We start from the raw sequence: 22,826 nt of genomic DNA on the forward strand, positions 1-22,826 counted from the left end.
AATCTGGTTCTACTTCTGGGCCTTTTTTTCTGACTCTGTAATTTAATATGTTTTTACTTACTGTTAAATCAACATAAAACTTTACAGAAGGAATTAAAAAAAAACCCATGATCCATTATTCAAACATATTTTTCCTGGCAGCTTTGAATGATTAAAGCTACAAACTCTAGAGTCATAAAGCTTTATATTCATATCTTGGCTGTGTGACTTCAGGCAAATTATACTTAGGGCCTCTGCATTAGTCCTCTCATCTGTAAAATGAAAAGAAGAACTGCATGCAGTTTTTTGTTAAAGCTATAGTACCTCACACAGTTGTTGTGAGAATTAGATGAATTGATCTAACGCATTTAAAACACTTAAAACAGTCTGCACACAAGTCTGCACTTAAAACAGTCTGGCACACAAGAACCCCCCCTCAATAACTGTTCATAATTCTTATTTTCAACCCAACAATTTTCTTCCCACATAATTTTTATTTAGTTGCAATCATAGGATATGTATGGAGTAGGGAATGGAAAACCAATTCAATATTCTTGACTGGGAAATTCCATGGACAGAGGAGCCTGGCCGATTACAGTCCATGGGGTTGCAAAGAGTCAGACATGACTGAGCATGTGAACATGTGTGCACACGCACATGTGCGTGCACACACACACAGGATATGTAAAGGATGGTGTTATACTTTTTAAATTTAATTTTCATAAGGTTTCCTCTCCACTTATTTAATTAACACACTGTTTTTAATGATAGCCTAACATGCCACACTATTGATTTATTTTGCTTAAAAATTTTCCTGTTACTGGGCATTTATTTTATTATTATGAGTGATGATCTTATAAATTTATTATTATGAGTGATGAATAATATTCTTTATTATTATGAGTGATGATCAATAAACTGTGGAAAATTCTGAAAGAGATGGGAATACCAGGTTACCTTACCTGCCTCTTGAGAAACCTGTATGCAGGTCAGGAAGCAACAGTTAGAACTGGACATGGAACAACAGACTGGTTCCAAATAGGAAAAGGAGTACATCAAGGCTGTATATTATCACCCTGCTTATTTAACTTGTATGCAGAGTACATCATGAGAAATGCTGGGCTGGATGAAGCACAAGCTGGAATCAAGATTGCTGGGAGAAATATATCAATAACTTCAGATATGCAGATGACACCACCCTTACGGCAGAAAGTGAAGAAGAACTAAAGAGCCTCTTGATGAAAGTGAAAGAGAAGAGTGAAAAAGCTGGCTTAGAGCTCAACATTCAGAAAACTAAGATCATGGCATCCAGTCCCATCACTTCATGGCAAATAGATGGGGAAACAGTGGAAACAGTGTCAGACTTTATTTTTTTGGGCTCCAAAATCACTGCAGATGGTGATTGCAGCCATGAAATTAAAAGACACTTACTCCTTGGAAGGAAAGTTATGACCAACCTAGACAGCATATTAAAAAGCAGAGACATTACTTTGCCAACAAAGGTCCGTCTAGTCAAGGTTATGGTTTTTACAGTAGTCATGTATGGATGTGAGAGTTGGACTATAAAGAAAGCTGAGCGCCAAATAATTGATGCTTTTGAACTGTGGTGTTGGAGAAGACTCTTGAGAGTCCCTTGGACTGCAAGGAGATCCAACCAGTCCATCCTAAAGGGGATCAGTCCTGGGTGTTCATTGTAAAGACTGATATTGAAGCTGAAACACCAATGCCTTGGCCACCTGATACAAAGAGCTGACTCACTTGAAAAGACCCTGATGCTGGGAAAGATTGAGGGCAGGAGGAGAAGGGGACGACAGAGGATGAGATGGTTGGATGGCATCACTGACTCAATGGACATGAGTTTGGTAAATTCTGGGAGTTGGTGATGGACAGGGAAGCCTGGCGTGCTGCAATTCATGGGGTCGCAAAGAGTCAGACATGACTGAGCGACTGAACTGAACTGATGATCTTGTACACATGCTTTGTACATGATGCTTTTTCCTTCTTTCGAATGATTTATTTCCCAGCTATCCCCAGGAGTATAATTTTTGATTTTGTGTCCAACATAAAACTCTTTCCTCCCATGTATTTAGTTCCAAAGAAGCAACCATTGTACTTTTTACATGTACTTCCAGTACATGATGGAGAGGCAGATATACCATATCACCACAATGAAGTGATGTTCATGTAGGAACAGACTCTATGCAAGACTGATAAGGTCTACATTATTAGCATCATTGTTGTTATCATTCATTTATTCCACAAACATTTACTATTCACCTTGGATGGGCCTGGACAATGGTTAGGAAGAAAGTTACAAAAGGAAGCCAAAGATATACAAAAAAAGAGTGGGAGAAGCTCCAGATGATAAACACCACTTTATTTACAAACTTTCCTTGTTGATTCTGCATGTCTTCTCAGGCATCATGTGGAATCTATCTGTAACTTAAAAAGAGGCATTTTCTTTTCTCAAGGAACTAAAATTATGTCAACCTGATATTTCTCACCTAAACATATGAATTTTATGAAGCCATGTGGATTTGTGGTAAGAAGGAAGTCCCTGTGTCACAGAAGTCATAGATCGCCTTTTCCTCCCCTTATGTATTTCAACTTTATTAAAATAAAGAGGGCAGTAGGAAAGTTTGAATCTTCTCCTTGGAGGAAGAGGAAGAAATCTTTTCAGGTCCATCACCACATTCCTTCTTTTGAAGAGGCCCAACCTAAAGTTTAAGTTACATAAGCCTAACCTTGTATATTATTTTCTTTTCAAATTTTTTTTTATTGGAGTATAGTTGATTTACAATGTTGTGTTAGTTTCAGGTATACAGCAAAATGAATCAGTTATACATATACATATATCCATTCTCTTTTAGATCCTTTTTCCATATATGCCATTGCAGAGTTACATATATTAATAAAAGAATGAAATTAGAACACTCCCTAACACCATACACAAAGAGAAACTCAAAATGGATTAAAAACCTAAATGTAAGGCTGGATACTATAATACTCTTAGAGGAAAACATAGGCAGAACACTCTGACATAAGCTGCAGCTAGATCTTTCTTTAAATTTTTTTTAAATTTTGTATTGGGGTATAGCTGACTAACAACCAATGTTGTGATAGTTGCAGGTGAGCAGTGAAGGGATTCAGTCATACATAATATGTATGCTGTTTTCTATTAAAGCTACTGCCCATTTCACATAAGAAATAGTACAGGTTAAATTTTTTAAGTCTACCACATCCTGAGTTCAGTTTTACACCTTTTCATTAATGTAGCTGAAGCTCTCTTTCTGATACTGCCTCTAAAAACACTGCTGAAGACCAATGCCTGTACTCTCTACTGGCTTTGGGGATGATACACATGTGTTAATCACCTACTTATGCTTCTTGACTGGTAATATAAAGAATGCTTTCTTCAGGAAATGGTAGAATGTTATGGAAACTAATTATCAGCAATAAAGAGTTATATTTACCTAGATGTTTTGTTTACAGATCAGTCTCTGGTTTTCTTGAGAACAGAGAGTGACAATACAGACCTTCTCTTCTAAGAAGGGAAGCTGTTTATGAAGGTGTTATGTGAGAATCGGGATTTGCTCCCCTTTCCATCAAACTTCATAAACTTTAAGAGCCTCATTTCCACCAAGTCAAAAATTGGGAGTCACCAGACTTGCCTCCCTCCAGGGAAAGTGAGCTGAAAATCAGTTCTTTTAATCACCACAGGTATCTGTTAAACTCTTAAGACAATGACTTTTACCTTTTTTGGATCAATTTGATGAAAATTCTAAGTTCTCTCCCTTATACATATATATGTGAGCATTTTTCTTGGGAGAAAGCCAACTTTATTACCATAATTACATAACTATAATTTGTGCACACACATACATTTTGCATACTTTCAGAAGGTTCCTGACCTCTGCTCCCTCAAAGAAGACCTGCCCTGGGGGAAATTCTTTAACCAGTCAACAGGAGGCAGAAGAGACTGGGGCTGCTAAGAGGCAAGATCACCAAAGAGAAGTTTTACTAGATTCATTCTGAGACATCATACTTAAGGCCCTCACCTGAGTGAAAGAGGTTCTGGAATCAGAAAGCCTTGTTTCAAATCTGTGCCTTCTTCCCATCGCCCCTCCCTCTTAGGCAAATCATTAATCATTAGATTTTTTTTTTTTCTGTAAAATGGAACTTGTTAGACTTCTCAGGGTTACTGTATGATCAAAAGAGAGATAATATATAGGAAGGCATGCTTTTAGGTCTCCAAGCATGAGGGAGAATGAGGATTAATGGACGTGACTTTCCCTTTGCTTCATCTTCAGGCTGACTACCTGGCCGATCATTCAGCTCCCAGCTCCACTGTCACGTCCTTCGAGAAGCCTCCGGTACAACTAAATCTGTGGTCTTTCCCTCCCCACACTCTCAATTCCATCACCCTACTGTATTTTAGTCAAGACGCTTCTTGCACGTGCAGTGGCTTCATTTTTCACTTGCTTATTGATGACTGACTGTCCCTTTCGCCCTATTATACTAAAAGCTTCTGGAGGGCAGAGTCCTTGCATTTCTCTGGCCTTTAACAGCTCATGAGACATATGCTGTGCCGTGCTTAGTTGCTCAGTCGTGTCCGACTCTTTGCAACCCCACGGACTATAGCCCGCCAGGCTGCCTCGGTCCATGGGATTCTCCAGGCAAGAATACTGGAGTGGGTTGCCATTTCCTTCTCCTCATGAGACACGGTGGACACTCAAATTTGGTGAGCCAGGAGGGCTGCCGTTTAGCGCTCAAAATCAGGAGGCAGACTACAGGGATTTGAATTCCAGCCTTTCAACTTGTTGTTGGGTGACATTAGGTAGGTTCTTGTAAGTTCTCTGTGCCTTTCACCCTACATAAAATGGTGGACTTTTTTTTTTTTTTAATTTATTTTACGCTGGAGTATCGTCGATTAACAAGGTTATGATAGTTCCATGGGGTCGCAGAGTCAGAAAGCGCAGAGCCACTGAGCGAGAACACACACACACCCCACGTGACCTGTAAGTGTATCTCACACACACACACACACACACACACACACACACACACACACCACGTGACTTGTAAGTGTATCAGATGCGCTCTGCTGCTTCAGGTTGGACAGAAAAAGACTTATTCTTTTGGTAAAACTGGCTGCTTCGCTCCACCTCACTGCGTTAGCACCTGGCTCACCACCATTTAGCGGAAGGGGAGGTGCGGTCCCTAGTTCCGATAGAGTCCCCGGTAACCCACAGGTGGCACTGCTCGGGGATCTCCCGGGCCAGGAGTGTCCGTGTCCTCGCGGGGCGGTTAGGGGGGCAGGAAGGAGGAGGTTCCTGCGTCCAGGAAACACCAGGGACGTTCCCGCGACTTCCCCGAAACTCCCGCTGGGTCCCGGGAGTCGGAACGCGTAAGCGACCCCCTCCCACCTCCCGTCTCAGAACCGCAGCAGAGAAGTGGGAACAGGTCGCCGCCGGCCTCCGTGAGCTGGAGGCGGAGCCCTCGCGGGCCGGGCGGTCGCCGGGCCGGCCGGGGCGAGGCGAGCGGAGGAGGGGGCGGGGCTCCGGGCACAGGACTCCGCGGCGCCAGCGGACTTCAGTGTCCCGGGCTCCGCGAAGCCGGCGCGCTCCAGGCAGGTAAGGTCGCTGCGGGCCGGCGGGGGCGGCCCTGGGCCTGCGCCACTCGGGGCGGGGAAGGGAGGGTGGGGATGCGTGCGGCGAGAGGAGGGTTCCACCAGCCCAGAGGCTGACTCTCGTGGAACCAGGAAGGATTTTCTCTACCCCGCGCGGCCGTGAGCCGGAGCGCGCCGCCCCAGGTGAGGACCCCCGTCCCCTGCGGGCTACGGAGGGACAGGTGCGCGTCCCCGCGTAGTAGCCTCGCCTTCCAGCGGCCGCAGCCTCTCGGTCCCCCGGACTCCGGCGCTGGCTTCGCCCGAGGAGCGCCCGCCCCTTCTCCTTTAGAGTCTCGGGACCGAGGCCGCCCTGCAGCAAATTCAGCGTTGGGTTCACTTCCCAGCCGCGCCGCGGACTTCATTCCTCCTCTCTTCTTGGGCAGCAGCGAAGTCTTGATGCGAGAGTTGGCAGAATCGACAGACTTTCCACGGTTGCATGTGTTTGAGTGCCTCTCCCCACCAGCCTCACATTTTTAAATCTGGGAAACTGTGTTTGAATCTTGATAGCAGGGAGTCGGTGAATACATGTGTTGGGAAAACTAGGGCCTTGACTCGGGGGTGTGCGCTTTCCTTCGGATCCTAAATTTCCTTTTGGTTTTATTTATTTTTTCCCCTCCATGGAAGAAGAACAAGTTGCTGTGTATCAGATTCGGAAACAGTCTCATCTGTTGCCATTCTTTGGAAACTGGAAGACTTGATTAGAAGGGTAGGTCTCAGTGTTAAGTTAGAACAACAGGATGACTGGTGGCTAAGTGGGTTTGAAGCTTATCCAAAATAGTTAAGTGTTCTGAGCATATACCCTGTGTTTTTCCAGTGAATGCCCATTTTTTTCCTCTTAGGAAATTCTGAGAATTTACTTTTTTGCTAGATAATTCTTCCCTAAAGAGCTAGAAAGGAGGAAACACTCCAACAAACCAGTAGGTTTCCCAAGTAAGTTTAGGATTTAACAGGTTGGTTTGTGATACTGGTAGCTTAGTTGTTGAGAATCGCATGGAGTGTCATGATTTATATGGAGAATAGAAAATGTGTATAACAGTCTCCTTAAGTATTTGAATTTTTTTTTTTTTTTTTTGGTTTAGGTACATTTTCATTGTTTAGGGAAAAGCTCTACTTTCCCAATACTCCAGTTAATCTGATCAGTATATTCTTTTGTCAGTTCCAGATGCTTACTGCATTTATATTAATGATCTTGATTCTTCCCAGAGGGTGTGTACATTTTGGGTTGTAGAACTGTATAGGACAAGCATTGCAAACACATGCGAATCAGTGTTGTTTGATTGGCAGACCTCTAGTTTGCCACACACACGTTCTTGAACTAGAATTTTCATATCTTCCCAAATAGAAAAAAAAAAAATTAATATATGCTCTAGCATTGTCAACCTGTTCCTTGCTTATTGTGTATCAAAATAGTCATCAGATTTTCTCAGCAGCTAGTCACTCAAGGGTAGAGTCTATATTTTATCAAATCATAGTGAATCTCAAGAAAAAGGTGATCTTTGCTTCCTAAGTTGACCCTGGACAGGATGGCTGTTGGCATTGTGGCTGTGTCTGGCCACTTTTTGCTTGGGGAAGAATTGCTGGTAGAGACCTTCCTCTGGGTGTACAGAGCGCTGGCAGCCTGAGCCTTGTGCTCCAGGCATACCTCTACCTACAGGTTCCTCCAGGTTGACCTGGTTGGTGCCTCCCTTCCCCACCCCAGCTCTTCCAGCTCCTTGGCTTCCACCCTACTCCACTGCTCCCTGGGATTCCACCCCTGGAGAGAATCATTTTCTTGTTCAGGGTAGGGATAGTCCACGTAGTTGACAGGGCTGTTGACTCCCAGCTTGGTGCATAGATGCTGTTGATGATGGGACTGCCTGTTTCAGAGCCCTTACTGTGTTCTTTTATCCACTCTACTCAGGCAAAGTGGAGCAACTGACATTGAACGCAGACCAATCACTGTGAAGACTAGCTGCCTTGGTTGGATTAACTGGAGTCTGCTAGAAAGGAGTGCAATTGGTCCATGGTTCCTAGCAGTTCTAAAATTATCTTGTCCCAGGAGATTATGCCATGAGACTAGCTTTGTTGAAAAGAACCCCAGAGGAGAGAGGCCTAGCAGTTGCCTTCACCTACAAGCATGCCTCCACCCAGGCTTGCCTTTGCATCTCTTCTCTGGCTCAGCCAGTCCTTCTTGGTTTGGATTATAACTATTAACTTTCCCACTAAGTCTGACTGTTCAGAGCTCAGATGACCACAGCTGCATGGTCTAGATGTAGAAAATGATATTTTCTTTTGTTTAGGTGAAACAAGGCTGGAATTTTCCCAAACAAATTGTTATTAGGAAAACAAAGCAAAAGCAAATAATAAAAGGGCACAGAAGCCACCATGTTTTTTGTTTTGTTATATTCTCCTCTTTCTTTTTAGTTTTAGTTTTAAACTTTTAATCCAAGTTACATTTTTCCCTCTCCAGAAATAAACACTTGTGATTCCCTGAGCTGGTTATTTTGATATTTATTCCTTCTAGGCAATACTTGTAGTTGAATTTTTCAGTCTGAAGCTTTATCTGTTCACTTCCTGCTGTGGAAGATGATGACTTGGTTCTCTTTTTCCCTCTGACCCCACATCTAACCACAGCTTCCTTATTTTCCTATCCTTGCAGTAGTTAAAACAGTAATTAGATCAATATTCATAGCCAAGCCAAGTACAACTTTTCTTCAGAGTCAGTAATTGCTTTGTTTGTTCACTGACTTAGCTTTTTATGTACTCATCATTAATTTTACCCAAAGCTTTTGCCTAGTTTTCAAATTCTTCCCTCAGATGCATCAGGTATTCTGTCAATTGCATTTTCCTCGAAGAAGGTGTCCCTGAACCTCCTGGCTTGCTCTAGTCTGGACTGACTGCCTTCTACATATGGGCACAGATGTCACCCTGAGGACCTCCCTTTGTCATCATCCTGGGAGCCCCCATCATTTCTCTCCTGTATCAGTTCTCCTGTTACCTGTGGCACATGCCTTTCTCATCTTTGTAGACTCCTTTGTTTTGGTGTAGTCCATCCTCAATAAGTTTCCTGGTGAAGGCTGCACAGGATGTGTATTTTTTTCTGTTTAGTTTATTGATTTGTGTTTTGTCTATTCATTTTATAGCAAGTGCTGAAAATATGTTTACCACTGTCAATTGATTATCTGACTGCAGACTTATAGGATGGAAGATTTGAAGGCATTATCTTATCATCCCCTTCTGGATTGTGGTGTTGCTGTTGAGAAATTCAGATTCCTTAATTGTTAAGGAATCTTAACAATTAACAATTGTAAAATTTTTCTGATTCCTTAATTTTGTCTGTAACCTTTCTACACACCTGCTGTTTGTGGAAGGAAGTTTATAGAATTCCTTTCTGGAAGTTTATAGAATTTTCTCTTGGCCTCCATAATCCTGAAATTTTCATGATGGTGTGCTACGATATGGGTCTGTTTTCATCCATTGTTCTGGGTTCTTCCAGTCCAGAAATCTTTGTCTTTCAGTTTGGGAACTTTTCTTGAGTTATCTTATTGATCATTACTTTTTCTCTGTGATGTCACTTTCAGAAACTTATTGTTGAGATACTAGATATTTTGGGCTGGATACTAGATATTTTCTTACCTTTTCTTTACTCTTATCTATCTTTTTATTTCTTGTTTCTATTTTGGGGGAGATTTTCTCAATATTGTCATCTCCTTCCACTGAGTTTTTCATGAGTGTAATCATATTTTAAATATTTAATATTAAAACCTTTTTGTTCCCTGAATATATATACATATGTATTTGTGTGTGGCTTTTGTATTTATTTCTTTCTTGATTTTTTTTTTATGGTTTCAGGGTCTTATCTTTCTGAGGAGTTTTGTTTTGTTTTTAAAGATTTTTCCTTCCTGCAAATACTCAGTTTCCCCAGGTTGCTATTGTCTGTTTGTTTAGGTCTTTACCTTTTGTGTTAGAGACTTTCCTTGTATTTCTGATATCCTATGTTGTCTACTCATATCCAAGTGGGGGATTAAAAAGCTAAAGATGTAGTGGGTTTGTTTACTGGGAAATTCACTTTTGGGTGATTTGGGTAAACTCTGATGTTAGTACCTCTCGGGCTGTTGAGGGTGCTCAGAAAAAGCTCTTGCAGTCTTTTTCCTGGCTGATGGGAACAGCCTAGCTGTCAGGGATCTGGGAACTAGGTGGAGAAGAAGGCTGATTGTCTCAGCATCTGCATGTTCATGTAACCCCTCCATGGTATTAAAACACCCAAGCTGTGGCTGACATACTCCAATACAGAGACCTTCTCTTTTCTGCCCTCTTAGCGGGTAGTTACATGTTCATATAACTCCTCTGGGGGAAGAGGCAGGGAAGAAACTTCAGGTGTTTTTTTGTTGGGGTGGAGAAGGGGCAATCATTTAACTGCTCAGACTGGCTGAGACCGGGGAGACCTAATTGCTTCCTTAGGAGGCTTTCAATTTTCATTTTCTTTTTTTTTTTCTGTGTCTCTCTCTTTTTTTTTTAATTGATTTATTTTAGTTGGGGGCTAATTACTTTACAATATTGTAGTGGTTTTTGCCATACATTGACATGAATCAGCCATGGGTTTACATGTGTTCCCCATCCTGAACCCCCCTCCCACTTCCCTCCCTATCCCATCCCTCTGGGTCATCCCATTGCTCCAGCCCTGAGCATTTGTCTCATGCATTGAACCTGGAATGGTGTTCTGTTTCACATATGATAATATACTTGTTTCAATGCTATTCTCTCTGAACGTCCCACCCTCACCTTCTCCCTCAGAGTCCATAAGACTATTCTATGCATCTATGTCTCTTATTCTGTCTTGCATATAGGGTTATCGTCAATTTTCATTTTCGATCACCCCTCCCCGTACAGAGGGTGTCATTGTCTTGACTTATTTAGATTGCAAGGAGATCAAACCAGCCAATCCTAAAGGAAATCAACTCTGAATATTCACTGGAAGGACTGATGCTGAAGCTCCAATACTTTGGCTACCTGATCTGAAGAGCCGACTCATTGGAAAAGACCCTGATGCTGGAAAAGATTGAGGGCAGGAGGAGAAGGGGACGACAGAGGATGGGATGGTTAGATGGGATCACCGACTCAATGGACATGAGTTTGAGCAAACTTTGGGAGATAGTGAAGGACAGGGAAGCTTGGTGTGCTGCAGTCCATGGGGTCGCAAAGAGTCGGACACGACTGAGAGACTGAACAACAACAATTTAGCATTTTCAGATTCCATGGTATAAATCAGGGTGCATCTTGGCTTCCCCTCACCCCACCAAAGTATTTTTACTATTGTCTCTTTTCTCATTCTCCCCATCCTTGTGGGATTGTCCCTCAATTGTCATTTTATTGGACTCTCAGGCGGGAGAGAAAGCAGAAGGTTTGTTTATTCTGCTCTTAGTGCCTGAAGTGTAGCTTTCTTAACCATCCTTGCCAAGGGACTAGTGTGGTTTAGCCACGGCAGTGTGCTGCCATTTTTCCTACCTTTACCAGACTAAGCATTTTCTTTTATTTTTAATTTAATTTAATTTTTTTACTTTTTGTGTGCACCATATGGCATGTGGGATCCTAGTTCCCTGACCAGGGATCAAACCCGGGCCCCCTGCATTGGAAGCATGGAGTCCTAACCACTGGACCACCAGGGAAGTCCCAGTAAACATTTTCAAACCAGCCTGGGTGTATTTTCTCACCCAGCCCAGTTTAGTCCCCTCATTCCTTCTTATACTACTCTAAGGATCCCCTACCGGTTGATTCCAGTGATCACAGGAAGCAAAACTCTTCTCCAGCCCTAGCTTGAGTAGAGTATAGTTTACTGGTTATAGAGCCCTGGTTCCTGCTTCTCAAATTGGCTTTGTCCAGGAAGACTCATTATGTCACCTTGTCCTCTGAGTGTTACACTTTCCAGTGAAGCTCAGCCCCTATAAGTCTAATGTTTTAAGATGGAAGATGGGCCTGGTGTCATTGGTGATCATGTGGTCTCCAGTGGAAATGATCATATTTCCTTCTGGAGGCATTTATCACATAGTTGCCTTACCAACAGCATCATCCTCTCTTCCCGTTTCAGAGCTCATGCCTTTTCTTGGAATGGGCACCAAGTTCCTGTTTCTGGCTTGGATGAGCAGAGATGATGGACTTACCCTGCTCCTCAGAAATGATCACAACTTTCCCAACCCTGTTTAACCAGCTGAGACATTCTTCAGGCTCCCTGAATGCAGTGTGATATTCCAGCTTTCTATCTCAGTAGCTTGACAATACCAGCATGATTTTCTGGTTATGCATAGAGGAGTGATGCAAGAGTTAGCTTCCACTGAAGTAGGAAGAGTGTTGATCACACACTGCCTTATCTGTGTAGAAAAAGCAAAGCTCTATACTCTCATGATGGTGGCTATGCATTGGGTATCCAGAAAAACCAGTGCTGTCAGTTGCTGCAGTGGAGCAGATACAGCAGTCATTCTGAAGGATGACAGCGAAGAATAGGATGGTTAGGAAACACTCAGCTGGAACTCACTAGATACCATTGTGAACAAAAGCTTGGCCAAGGGGAATACCTTCGGTGCTCATTCCTCCCTCTGTATTTCCACAGGTGTCCTTCCCTTTTTCTAAACAGAACCTTTGAAGACATTGCAACATCTTTTTCCAAGCAGCATGCCTTTTCTTTAATGTGCTGAGTAATTCATATAAGTTCTTCTTTTTGTCTTAGCTGAAATGTGAACTCTCCCAGGTTAAGAGCACATGTCTAATGAATACTAGATCATTGTATCAGATGAATTTTCCGGGTAATTGTCAACACTTGACAGTTAAAAAATACACACACACACACACACACACACACACACACACATATATTGTCATAATTATCCAAGTTGTAGCCAATAGTCTATATTTACTAAATTCTTTTTTAATCTGTTATATTTTTATTTTTTTAAACTTTTTATTTTGTGTCAGGGTATAGCTGATTAACAAACAATATTGTATATTCACTAAATTCTTGATTATACTTTCACTTCTCTTTGGCTGAATAGACTGAACCCATATAGTGTTCAATTTAAGTATTCCCAAGTATATTGATTAGAAATAATCCTGATTGAAAACATTGAGAGGACAACATTAATTTTACTTATTGTTAGTTGTTTTTCACCCATATATTTCTTAGCATAGTGTTGTGATTGTCTTGATTTTTATAGCTAAGGAGAGTAGCTTTGGAAGAGGAAGGGAAGCGTGTACAAATTAGGTTTCTAGTCCTCTAGGTTTTACATTTCTAAAAGAGGAAGATTTCTTTGGATTTCAGCAATATTTCATATATTTTTCCTTTGGTATCTACAAGCCATTTATTTTTTTAGGTTGAGAGCTTTGGAAATGCTTAGCTGCTGCTGCTGCTGCTGCTGCTAAGCCGCTTCAGTCATGTCCGACTCTGTGCGACCCCATAGACGGCAGCCCACCAGGCTCCTCCGTCCCTGGGATTCTCCAGGCAAGAACACTGGAGTGGGTTGCCATTTCCTTCTCCAACGCTTGAAAGTGAAAAGTGAAAGTGAAGTCGCTCAGTCATGTCCGACTCTTAGCGACCCCATGTACTGCAGCCTACCACGCTCCTCCGTCCACAGGATTTTCCAGGCAAGAGTATTGGAGTGGGTTGCCATTGCCTTCTCCAATGCTTAGCTACAGAGTATCAAAATGAAAAACTTTGCATCTCCATGTACTACATGAAAGGCTTGTAAAGTAGAACTCTCTGTCAAGTGTCTTACTCCCTTTACCTTACGTGTTTGCAAAATTCTAGCCTGATTTAATAGGGAAAACTTATAATGTCTCTTCTCTTTATTCTGAATAGAGTTCTAATAGGGTTTTTCTGTTAGCTATTTCCTTAGAAACTGTCATGTCCTCAAGTATCCCCCAATATTAAGTTTCAGCCACAACGTGTGAGATTTCCACATGACTACCCCAAAGTTAAATTGTGTTTTATTTTTTTTCCTACATAGTAGTGATTTCAGTGTTTATTATTCTGCAAATACAATTTAAGCATGCAGTAAAGTTAGTTTACAAATAGGAAAAGGAGTACGTCAAGGCTGTATATTGTCACCCTGCTTATTTAACTTATATGCAGAGTACATCATGAGAAACGCTGGGCTGGAAGAAACACAAGCTGGAATCAAGATTGCTGGGAGAAATATCAATAACCTCAGATATGCGGATGACACCACCCTTATGGCAGAAAGTGAAGAAGAACTAAAGAGCCTCTTGATGAAAGTGAAAGAGGAGAGTGAAAAAGTTGGCTTAAAGCTCAACGTTCAGAAAACTAAGATCATGGCATCTGGTCCCATCACTTCATGAGAAATAGATGGGGAAACAGTGGAAACAGTGTCAGACTTTATTTTTTTGGGCTCCAGAATCACTGCTGATGGTGATTGCAGCCATGAAATTAAAAGATGCTTACTCCTTGGAAGGAAGGTTAAGACCAACCTAGATAGCATATTTAAAAGCAGAGACATTACTTTGCCAACAAAAGTCCGTCTAGTCAAGGCTATGGTTTTTCCAGTGGTCATGTACGGATGTGAGAGTTGGACGGTGAAGAGAGCTGAGCACCGAAGAATTGATGCTTTTGAACTGTGGTGTTGGAGAAGACTCTTGAGAATCCCTTGGACATTGCAAGGAGATCCAATGAATCCATCCTGAAGGAGATCAATCCTGGGTGTTCATTGGAAGGACTGATGTTGAAGCTGAAACTCCAATACTTTGGCCACCTCATGTGAAGGGTTGACTCATTGGAAAAGACCCTAATGCTGGCTAGGATTGGGGGTGGGAGGAGAAGGGGACGACAGAGGATGAGATGGTTGGATGGCATCACTGACTCGATGGACATGGGTTTGTGTAGACTCCGGGAGTTGGTGATGGACAGAGAGGCCTGGCGTGTTGTCGTTCATGGGGTTGCAAAGAGTCGGACACGACTGAGCGACTGAACTGAACTGAATTGAAAGTTAGTTTTTACCATTGGGATTATTTTTGTTTCATAGAAGGCAGTTGGCTTTCTATTTTATTTTCTTGCCTTGAGTAATAAAAATGCTTGATCCTTTAAGCATGCAGGGAAAAAGAAAACAATTTAACTGAGTTTTGAGTGCTGTTAGATATGTAAGTTTTAGGTATGAATGATTTTCACTTTTTGTAAATGATATTCAGCTTATTTGTCACATATTTAAGCCAGTTACAGCAGCAGTGCATTAAAGAATTCTTGTTCATAGATTCTGGAATCATAGCTGAAGGTTATTGAGGCTCAGCTGGTGACACATCCTGCTTTCCTCCCCCAGACCAAGGAGAGTCCTCTGCCTGCCACTAGCATTCCCCAGCTCTCCGTGTGCTCTCTGGACTCTCCCTGCCATCATTAAAAAGAAGTCATTTTATAGAATTTTATATATTCATTATTAAAAAATTGTGAACAATACTGAAGCTTACAAAAAAGAGATTTAAAATAACCCCCAAACTGTTCCAGAGAGAATCTTGGTAAACTCTCTTCTCCATCATCTTTATCATCATTTGACTTTCTACAAATCTTGAGCAACTTTCTAGAAAATAATTAACTAAAGGAGCATTGTGTGCAACCATTTATGCAACTCCAAATTCTATAATCTTTACATATATAACACACACATATGTAGATACATAAACACACACACGTGTGTGTGTATATATGCATATATATACTTTATGAGATTATACTTAGACATGCTGTTGTTTGGGTAACAGTGTTCAAAATAGGCATCTTCTTATAGGAATAATTATCATTTTTAATAGCCTGGTGACAGCTTGTCTTGTTAATATGCAGTGGTAGTTTTGAACCACTCTCCAATTGTCTGATGTATTTTTTGTTTGTTTGTCTTTAAGTAAATAATGTTGCTTTATCTTTTTCCTGTTTGGGAATTGTTTTCTCAGGAAATGTTTTTCAAAATACCACTCGGGGATTAAAGGATTTCTATTTTCCATTAATCATTGTCAGCAGGTACAAAATAATAATTTGTAAAAGCTCACTGGCTATATAAAGTTTCCATTACCTCTTTTTTGACCTTTTGGATCCATGGTATCTCTTTTGGGTGAAGACATCAAGTTTATCTGGAGTTCTTGAGGCCATGCCATGTACCCAGTTGTAGGTCAGATAGTAAAGCTGGAGTAGCCTGACAGGTTTGTTTGAGGAGACTGTGTTCTTGTTGATAAATGTCTACAGCCTCTTTTTATTTTGTTGGATGTCTGGTAGGAAAAGTTTCCAGGGATAAGTAACAAAATGTGGAGGGGTTGTAATAAGATATTTGAAACTAAATTTGTCTTTAGTAGCTGGTCTAGGGTTCATGAACCTTTCCGGAAGTGGAGAAGACATTATATGTTCAGTAGGGAATTCTGACTCTCCCACCCATTTCCCCATTCCTGGACTGCATGAGGAAGTAGGAGGGGCAGGGCAACCAGTAACAGGAGAGAATTTTGTAGTAATGCAGTTTCTTGATAAAGAAGTGGAGCAGAGTGAATTCCTATTCAGATCCCTACCCCCACTCCCCTCAATCTCTCAGTCTGATGTTTAAAGCCTAGGCTAGATTTCTAAGTTAGCCATTATGTGGTATTGTGTTCCCAAGCCTCGGGTTTTCCATCTATTAAACAAAGCATAATGACACCTAATTAACAGTCCGCTTCAGAAAGATTCATGGCCTAATGCTTGTAAAAGACTTTGAGCTTTTCCCAGAGTGTTTTATATACATTCATGAGTAATGAGATGGTCTGCTCTGTTTAACAAAGGACATCTAAATAATGGGTTTCCCAGGTGGCACTAGTGATAAAGAACCTACCTGCTAATGCAGAAGATGTAAGAGACGTGGGTTTGATCCCTGGGTTGGAAAGATTCACCTGGAGGAGGGCATGGCAACCCACTCCAGTATTCGTGCCTAGAGAATCCCACGGACAGAGAAGCCTGGCAGGCTACAGTCCATAGGGTCGCAAAGGGTCGGACACGACTGAAGCAACTTAACACATGTATATTATGCCCATTTTACAGATGAAAAAAGTGAGCCTCATAGAGGATAATGCCTTGTTGAGAGTCAGACGATAAATTTAATGTGGTGTCTGTGGAATTTTTCTTGGTCTTTGTGGAAGAACTGACTCATTTGAAAAGACCCTGATGCTGGGAAAGACTGAAGGTGGGAGAAGGGGACGACAGAGGATGAGATGGTTCGATGGCATCACTGACTCAATGGACATGAATTTGAGTAAACTCCGGGAGTTGGTGATTGACAGGGAGGCCTGGTGTGCTGCAGTCCATGGGGTCGCAAAAAGTTGAACACTACTGAGCGACTAAACTGAACTGAACTTGTGGAACGAGTGGAATCTAAAACAAATTCTGCAGAAGTGTTTGTGTTGGGAAAGTGGATTTTACAGTTTTTAAGCAGATATAACCTTTTGCCGGGATAGGCTACTCCTTTGTGAGGAGGAATCATGTTTGACAAATTCCCTAGAGTTGTTGAGGAACATTGCATAGTTATGGAAGCTAGGGATAAACTGTGAAAAGACTTCACACAAAGGCTATTAAGTAAATTGAGTCAGTGGGAGGCTGGGAGAAATGTTTTTAAAAGTCAGGAATAGGGAGGGGACCGGAAGACAGAACAGAGATTAAGCATAGATGGACATTTCTCAGATTACAAATGTGAGTAAATTAGTTTATTTATTACTATTTCTAGAGTAAAACATGTAGAAGAGGGAGTACATAGTATAAGCTTTCAAGTTTACAGTCAGCCTGAACCTTTTGGGATATAAAAAGCCAAATTATTGGTCTCAGGTTCATGCAAAATGTCAGGGAAGTAGTAAAGAAAGCATTTAGGTAAAATGAATCCATCTGTGCATGCAAATGGATGTTCTAGTTTACTCAAGAATGAGATTCAGATATTACTGTAAATTCTTAACTGAAGACATTGATTCACTGTAGGATTTGGAACAAAAAAGCTAGCTACATCTTAGCTGTTGTTACACATAATTCAGAAATGCTACCTTACCAGTTTTCATGATCCTTAAGCATGTAAGATTGTTTCATCAATGTACCTTAAAAACATAATGGACTTAGAAAAAAGCAAATATATTAATCGGCAGCATAGAGGATTGAGTAAATAATTCTGTCCAGTTCTCTGGTCTAGAAAGATAAATGCTGAGGAGACACGTGGACATGGTATACCCTCTTAAGCCATGGCAACCCAAGTTCTGTTGCACAGGAAGATCTTTCATTTGCACCTTCTTTATTTCCAAATAATGCTCTAGTGGCCCCCTTGTAGTTAATTGAGCATGTAAGATGCGCCAGGCTCCATGCTCAGTTCTTTACATTGGATTATCTCATTTAACCCTCCCAACAATCCCTATAAAGTGGGCAAGATTATTTTTGGCATTTTATAGATGAAGAACCTGAAGGAGATGGGGAAATTTGGTTACGTGGTAGAGCCAGAGTTCAGAACAATACAATCTGACTCCGGTGTACTCTGCAAGCTCTCCTGAGCTACACATACTGAGCTACCTGCTTGCCCGCTCCCTCTGTTATTTTCCCTCCTGGTCAACAGAGTTGGACAACCTGGAAGAAAACATAGAGGTCTGCTTCAAACAAAACTAAAAGCAACCAGTTCCCCTGGGTATCATTCCAAGCCCCTTAGCACTATGGATCCTAAGATGTCTTCACAGCAGCACTGATGAATAGAAATGTCTTCACAGCAGCACTGATGAATAGAAATGTTCTGTGAGGGACTTCCCTGGTGGTCCAGTGGCTAAGACTCCATGCTCCCAATGCAAGGGGCCTGGGTTTGATAACTGATCAGGGAACTAGATCCCACATGCCACAACTAAAGATCCTGCATGCTCAACTAAGACCCATGCAGCCAAATAAATAAATACATATTTTAAAAAAAGAAATATTCTGTGTGCCAGACATGTAATTTAAAAGTTTCTAGTTGCCACATTAAAAAAAGCAAAACATGACAAGTGAAATTAATTTTAATAGTATATTTTGGGTAACTCAGTATATAAAAAATATTTTACCATATAATCATATAAAAGTTATTAATGTGATACTAGAAACAACTCAGGAGCTTACTATGAGCAATACAGTATAATACAATGCAATGCAATTCAATAGAATATCTTATGCAGTACAGTAGTCCTACCAAACAAAGTTAGGAAACATATTTTACACCACTTCAGTTTTAAATTTTAAACTAAAATTAATTAAAATTAAATAAAAAAATTAGTCCTCAGTTGTAATAGCCACATATCAAATGCTTAATTGCTCTTTGTGGTGAGTGTCTACCATATTAAATGGAGCAGCCCCATAGCAAAAGTTACTCTCTGTCTCCAAAGGCCTGGGGACTCCAGATTCTTTATCCCGACCCTATTCCTTGACTCCTTCCAGCCCCCATGTCATCTTCCTGGCCTATACCCAGGGCTACCATGTACAGTTGTACAGGTTATTCACTGCAGAACTCTGGGATGTCATTCAGGTGGACGATTTGGTAGATGTGTTTACTGTGAGGATGGAAGTAAAGTGCCTAAATATTTTCCTAATTCGCACAAAGGCATTTTTTGAGAAGCGGGCAGTGCTTGCAGTCCTTTTATACCTTCCTAGCATTCCAGCAGTTGGGCCTGGCATTTTTCTCTTGTATGCTCCGGACTTTTCCCGTGTTCACAGCCTATGGCTAAAAGTAAGAAAGCAGCTTCAGTCACCCTCTCCTCTCCCCAAAATCATGTCATGAAGCCCTAGTCATTTTTCATGGTAGTTTACCTTGGACTCATGTGTCTCATTCATTACTGTATCCTCAGTGCCTGGCACATTCACTGATTTGAATTGTCATGTCAGAGTTCATTCAGGGCCCCTGTATTGTAGCCTGAGTTGCCCTTAATGAATCTTGACCTGAGGCTGATTTATCCAAGTTTGCCGACCTGGCTCTCTCTCTCACCGAGTCACAACTCACCCTTCATGTGGTACCCTTGTTCTGAATAATAATTGTCATGATTTTTATCATTACTGACAATAGCTACCATTTATTGATCCCTGTTCATCAAGCATTATGCTTAGCAGTTTATGTGGATCATTTCATTTAATCTTTCCAAACATCTCTAGAAGGTAGGTACTGTTTTATAAGCAGGAAACTGAGGCACTGAGAAATTAAGTAACTTACTTGAGGTCACACAGGTGGCTCAGTGGTAAAGAATTAGCCTGCAATGCAGAAGACACAGGAGATGCAGGTTCAATCCCTGGGTCGAAGATCCTCTGGAGGAGGAAATGGCAACCCTCTCCACTATTCTTGCCTGAAAAATCTCATGAACAGAGGAGCCTGGTGGGGTAGAGTCATGGGGCCCAAAAGAGTCAGACACGGCTGAGAGGCTGAACATACATACATACACAGCTAGTCATTGTCAAAGCTGAAATTTAAAACCAGTTCTGTCTGACTTCAAAGCCTTTCTAATGGTTTAAGTGACAAAACTGGGCTTCTCTTTTGGTATCTGGGGCCTGACTGACAAGTCACTACACTATCTTTGCCCAGACTTCCTTCCTTTGGGGAACTTTCTATTCACAGTCCATGTAGTTTGCGTGGGGTTGACACCAATGCCAAGGATGGTCATGTGACTCAGCTTTGGCCAGTCTGAGAAGTGCCTCCTTACCTGGCCAGGTGATTGGTCAGAGGTGAGCATGTGACCTAGACTCACTCAGGCTCTTTTTCTGGTTCAGTTTAAGAGAGGAGGCATTTTTTTCCCACTGGGAGTGTTAGGCTGCTGGAGTAATGTAACCTAGAACTTCTGGTGGCCATCTTTCCACTACATGGAGGCAGCTGTTTGAAGGAGGAGGGAATGAATGAGGCTGACATGCAGAGAGAAGTACCAAGTGGTGGTGAGAGCACAGATTGCAGCATTTGAACCCCAGCATTCAGATGTGCCTGAAGCATCCAGGACTTCTTGGTTATGTGAGCTAATACATTCCTTTTTGCTGTTTTTTTTTTTTTAATAAATTTATTTATTTTAGTTGGGGGCTAATTACTTTACAATATTGTAGTGGTTTTTGCCATACATTGACATGAATCAGCCATGGGTTTACCTTTTTGCTGTTGTTGTGTGCCCAAATCTAGTTGTTTGGAATTGAAAACCCTAACTAATAGACAGACTTTAGAAGATATTTTTGTTGTGGATTTCCCGTTGCCATTCTCTGTCTGCCAACTGGATGAATTCACTACTTCTTGGGCCTGGGTGCCTGCTGTGGTCTGTTCTGTGCTTGGAGGTCTTTGATTCCTGTAGACTCTGTACATATTCAGCTTGTTTCTTCCCATTTCAGTCTGTGAGCCCTGCCCCAGTGAAGGGAGATTCCACACCCAGCCCCTCCCTGGTACTCCCTCCAATCCACTACCCCTGTGGCACAGCCCACCCACGGAGATGTCGACTGTGCCATGAGTGGAACATTAGCGAAATCGGATCTTTGTAGACATTAGAATAATTACTCATCAACCTACATTTGAACATTGATCAAAGATTGTTGAATGCTTAACTCATCTGGCCCCTGACACTCTCTGGGATCTCAGCCAGTTTAGGCCAGAGTGTTGCCTCTTATCCGCAGTTTCCTTGGCTCCCAGCCTTTCTGATCAGCTGCCTTCTTATGTACTCTCAACTCCCCTGTGATTCTGAGCTTCCAGCCTTCTACTGGCTTCCTGCCCACATCTTTCCGGTGGCCCTCTGAGGGCATTGTTCCATTGTGAATCAGCGTTCCCACAGCCCAGCCGCCTCACAGAGTGAGAACACTCCCTTCTCTGCAGCTCTTTCTTCTGTAGCCTTCTCCTGGCTTCCCTTTGTTCCTTCCAGGACATGCAAAAGCCTTTCTCCTTTAGCATTCAAGCTATTTATGCAAATACCCTTCTGATTTCTCCTTTTGTCACCGACCTCATGGTCATGCTGCTTGTTAGACTCACCTGGTTCATGGTTTTCTCTCCCAACTCGGCCGTCTCTGCATTCATATGTACAACTGACTTTATATGTCTGATGGTGTGATCACTCACCTAGAGCCAGACATCCTGGAATGTGAAGTCAAGTGGGCCTTAGAAAGCATCACTACGAACAAAGCTAGTGGAGGTGATGGAATTCCAGTTGAGCTATTTCAAATCCTCAAAGATGATGCTGTGAAAGTGCTGCACTCGATATGCCAGCAAATTTGGAAAACTCAGCAGTGGCCACAGGACTGGAAGAGGTCAGTTTTTGTTCCAATCCCAAAGAAAGGCAATGCCAAAGAATGCTCAAACTACCGCACAATTTCACTCATCTCACATGCTAGTAAAGTAATGCTCAAAATTCTCCAAGCCAGGCTTCAGCAATATGTGAACCGTGAACTTCCAGATGTTCAAGCTGGTTTTAGAAAAGGCAGAGGATCAAATTGCCAATATCCACTGGATCATCGAAAAAGCAAGAGAGTTCCAGAAAAACATCTATTTCTGCTTTATTGACTAGGCCAAAGCCTTTGACTGTGTGGATCACAATAAACTGTGGAAAATACTGAAAGAGATGGGAATACCAGACCACATGACCTGTCTCTTGAGAAACCTGTATGCAGGTCAGGAAGCAACAGTTAGAACTGGACATGGAACAACAGACTGGTTCCAAATAGGAAAAGGAGTACGTCAAGGCTGTATATTGTCACCCTGCTTATTTAACTTATATGCAGAGTACATCATGAGAAACGCTGGGCTGGAAGAAACACAAGCTGGAATCAAGATTGCCAGGAGAAATATCAATAACCTCAGATATGCGGATGACACCACCCTTATGGCAGAAAGTGAAGAAGAACTAAAGAGCCTCTTGATGAAGGTGAAAGTGGAGAGTGAAGAAGTTGGCTTAAAGCTCAACATTCAGAAAGCTAAGATCATGGCATCTGGTCCCATCACTTCATGGGAAATAGATGGGGAAACAGTGGAAACAGTGTCAGACTTTATTTTTTTGGGCTCCAGAATCACTGCTGATGGTGATTGCAGCCATGAAATTAAAAGACGCTTACTCCTTGGAAGGAAGGTTATGGCCAACCTAGATGGCATATTTAAAAGCAGAGACATTACTTTGCCAACAAAAGTCTGTCTAGTCAAGGCTATGGTTTTTCCAGTGGTCATGTATGGATGTGAGAGTTAGACAGTGAAGAAAGCTGAGCGCCGAA

At 41.8% G+C, this 22,826-nt stretch overlaps 1 protein-coding gene and 1 non-coding gene across 3 annotated transcripts in view; one reads left to right on the forward strand and one right to left on the reverse strand.

Moving 5' to 3' along the window:
* The first annotated feature begins 5,233 nt into the window (after nt 1–5,233).
* The window catches only part of TEC (tec protein tyrosine kinase), a 145,454-nt gene continuing 127,861 nt past the window's right edge, over nt 5,234–22,826 (forward strand). Inside the window, exons 1-2 of one of the 2 annotated variants that reach the window (XM_081590568.1) lie at nt 5,234–5,612; nt 6,272–6,353. The gene's annotated coding sequence lies outside the window, so the exon portion shown is untranslated. The remainder of the gene's footprint in view (nt 5,613–6,271; nt 6,354–22,826) is intronic. The other variant, XM_081590578.1, reaches the window with a different exon arrangement.
* TRNAW-CCA (transfer RNA tryptophan (anticodon CCA)) lies at nt 11,220–11,292 on the reverse strand. The gene has a single exon. It is a non-coding gene; the product is annotated as a tRNA-Trp (tRNA).

Source organism: Giraffa tippelskirchi, chromosome 1, assembly GCF_054371585.1.
Source record: "Giraffa tippelskirchi isolate mGirTip1 chromosome 1, T2T-mGirTip1v1.2.pri, whole genome shotgun sequence".
NCBI classification, from domain to species: domain Eukaryota; kingdom Metazoa; phylum Chordata; class Mammalia; order Artiodactyla; family Giraffidae; genus Giraffa; species Giraffa tippelskirchi.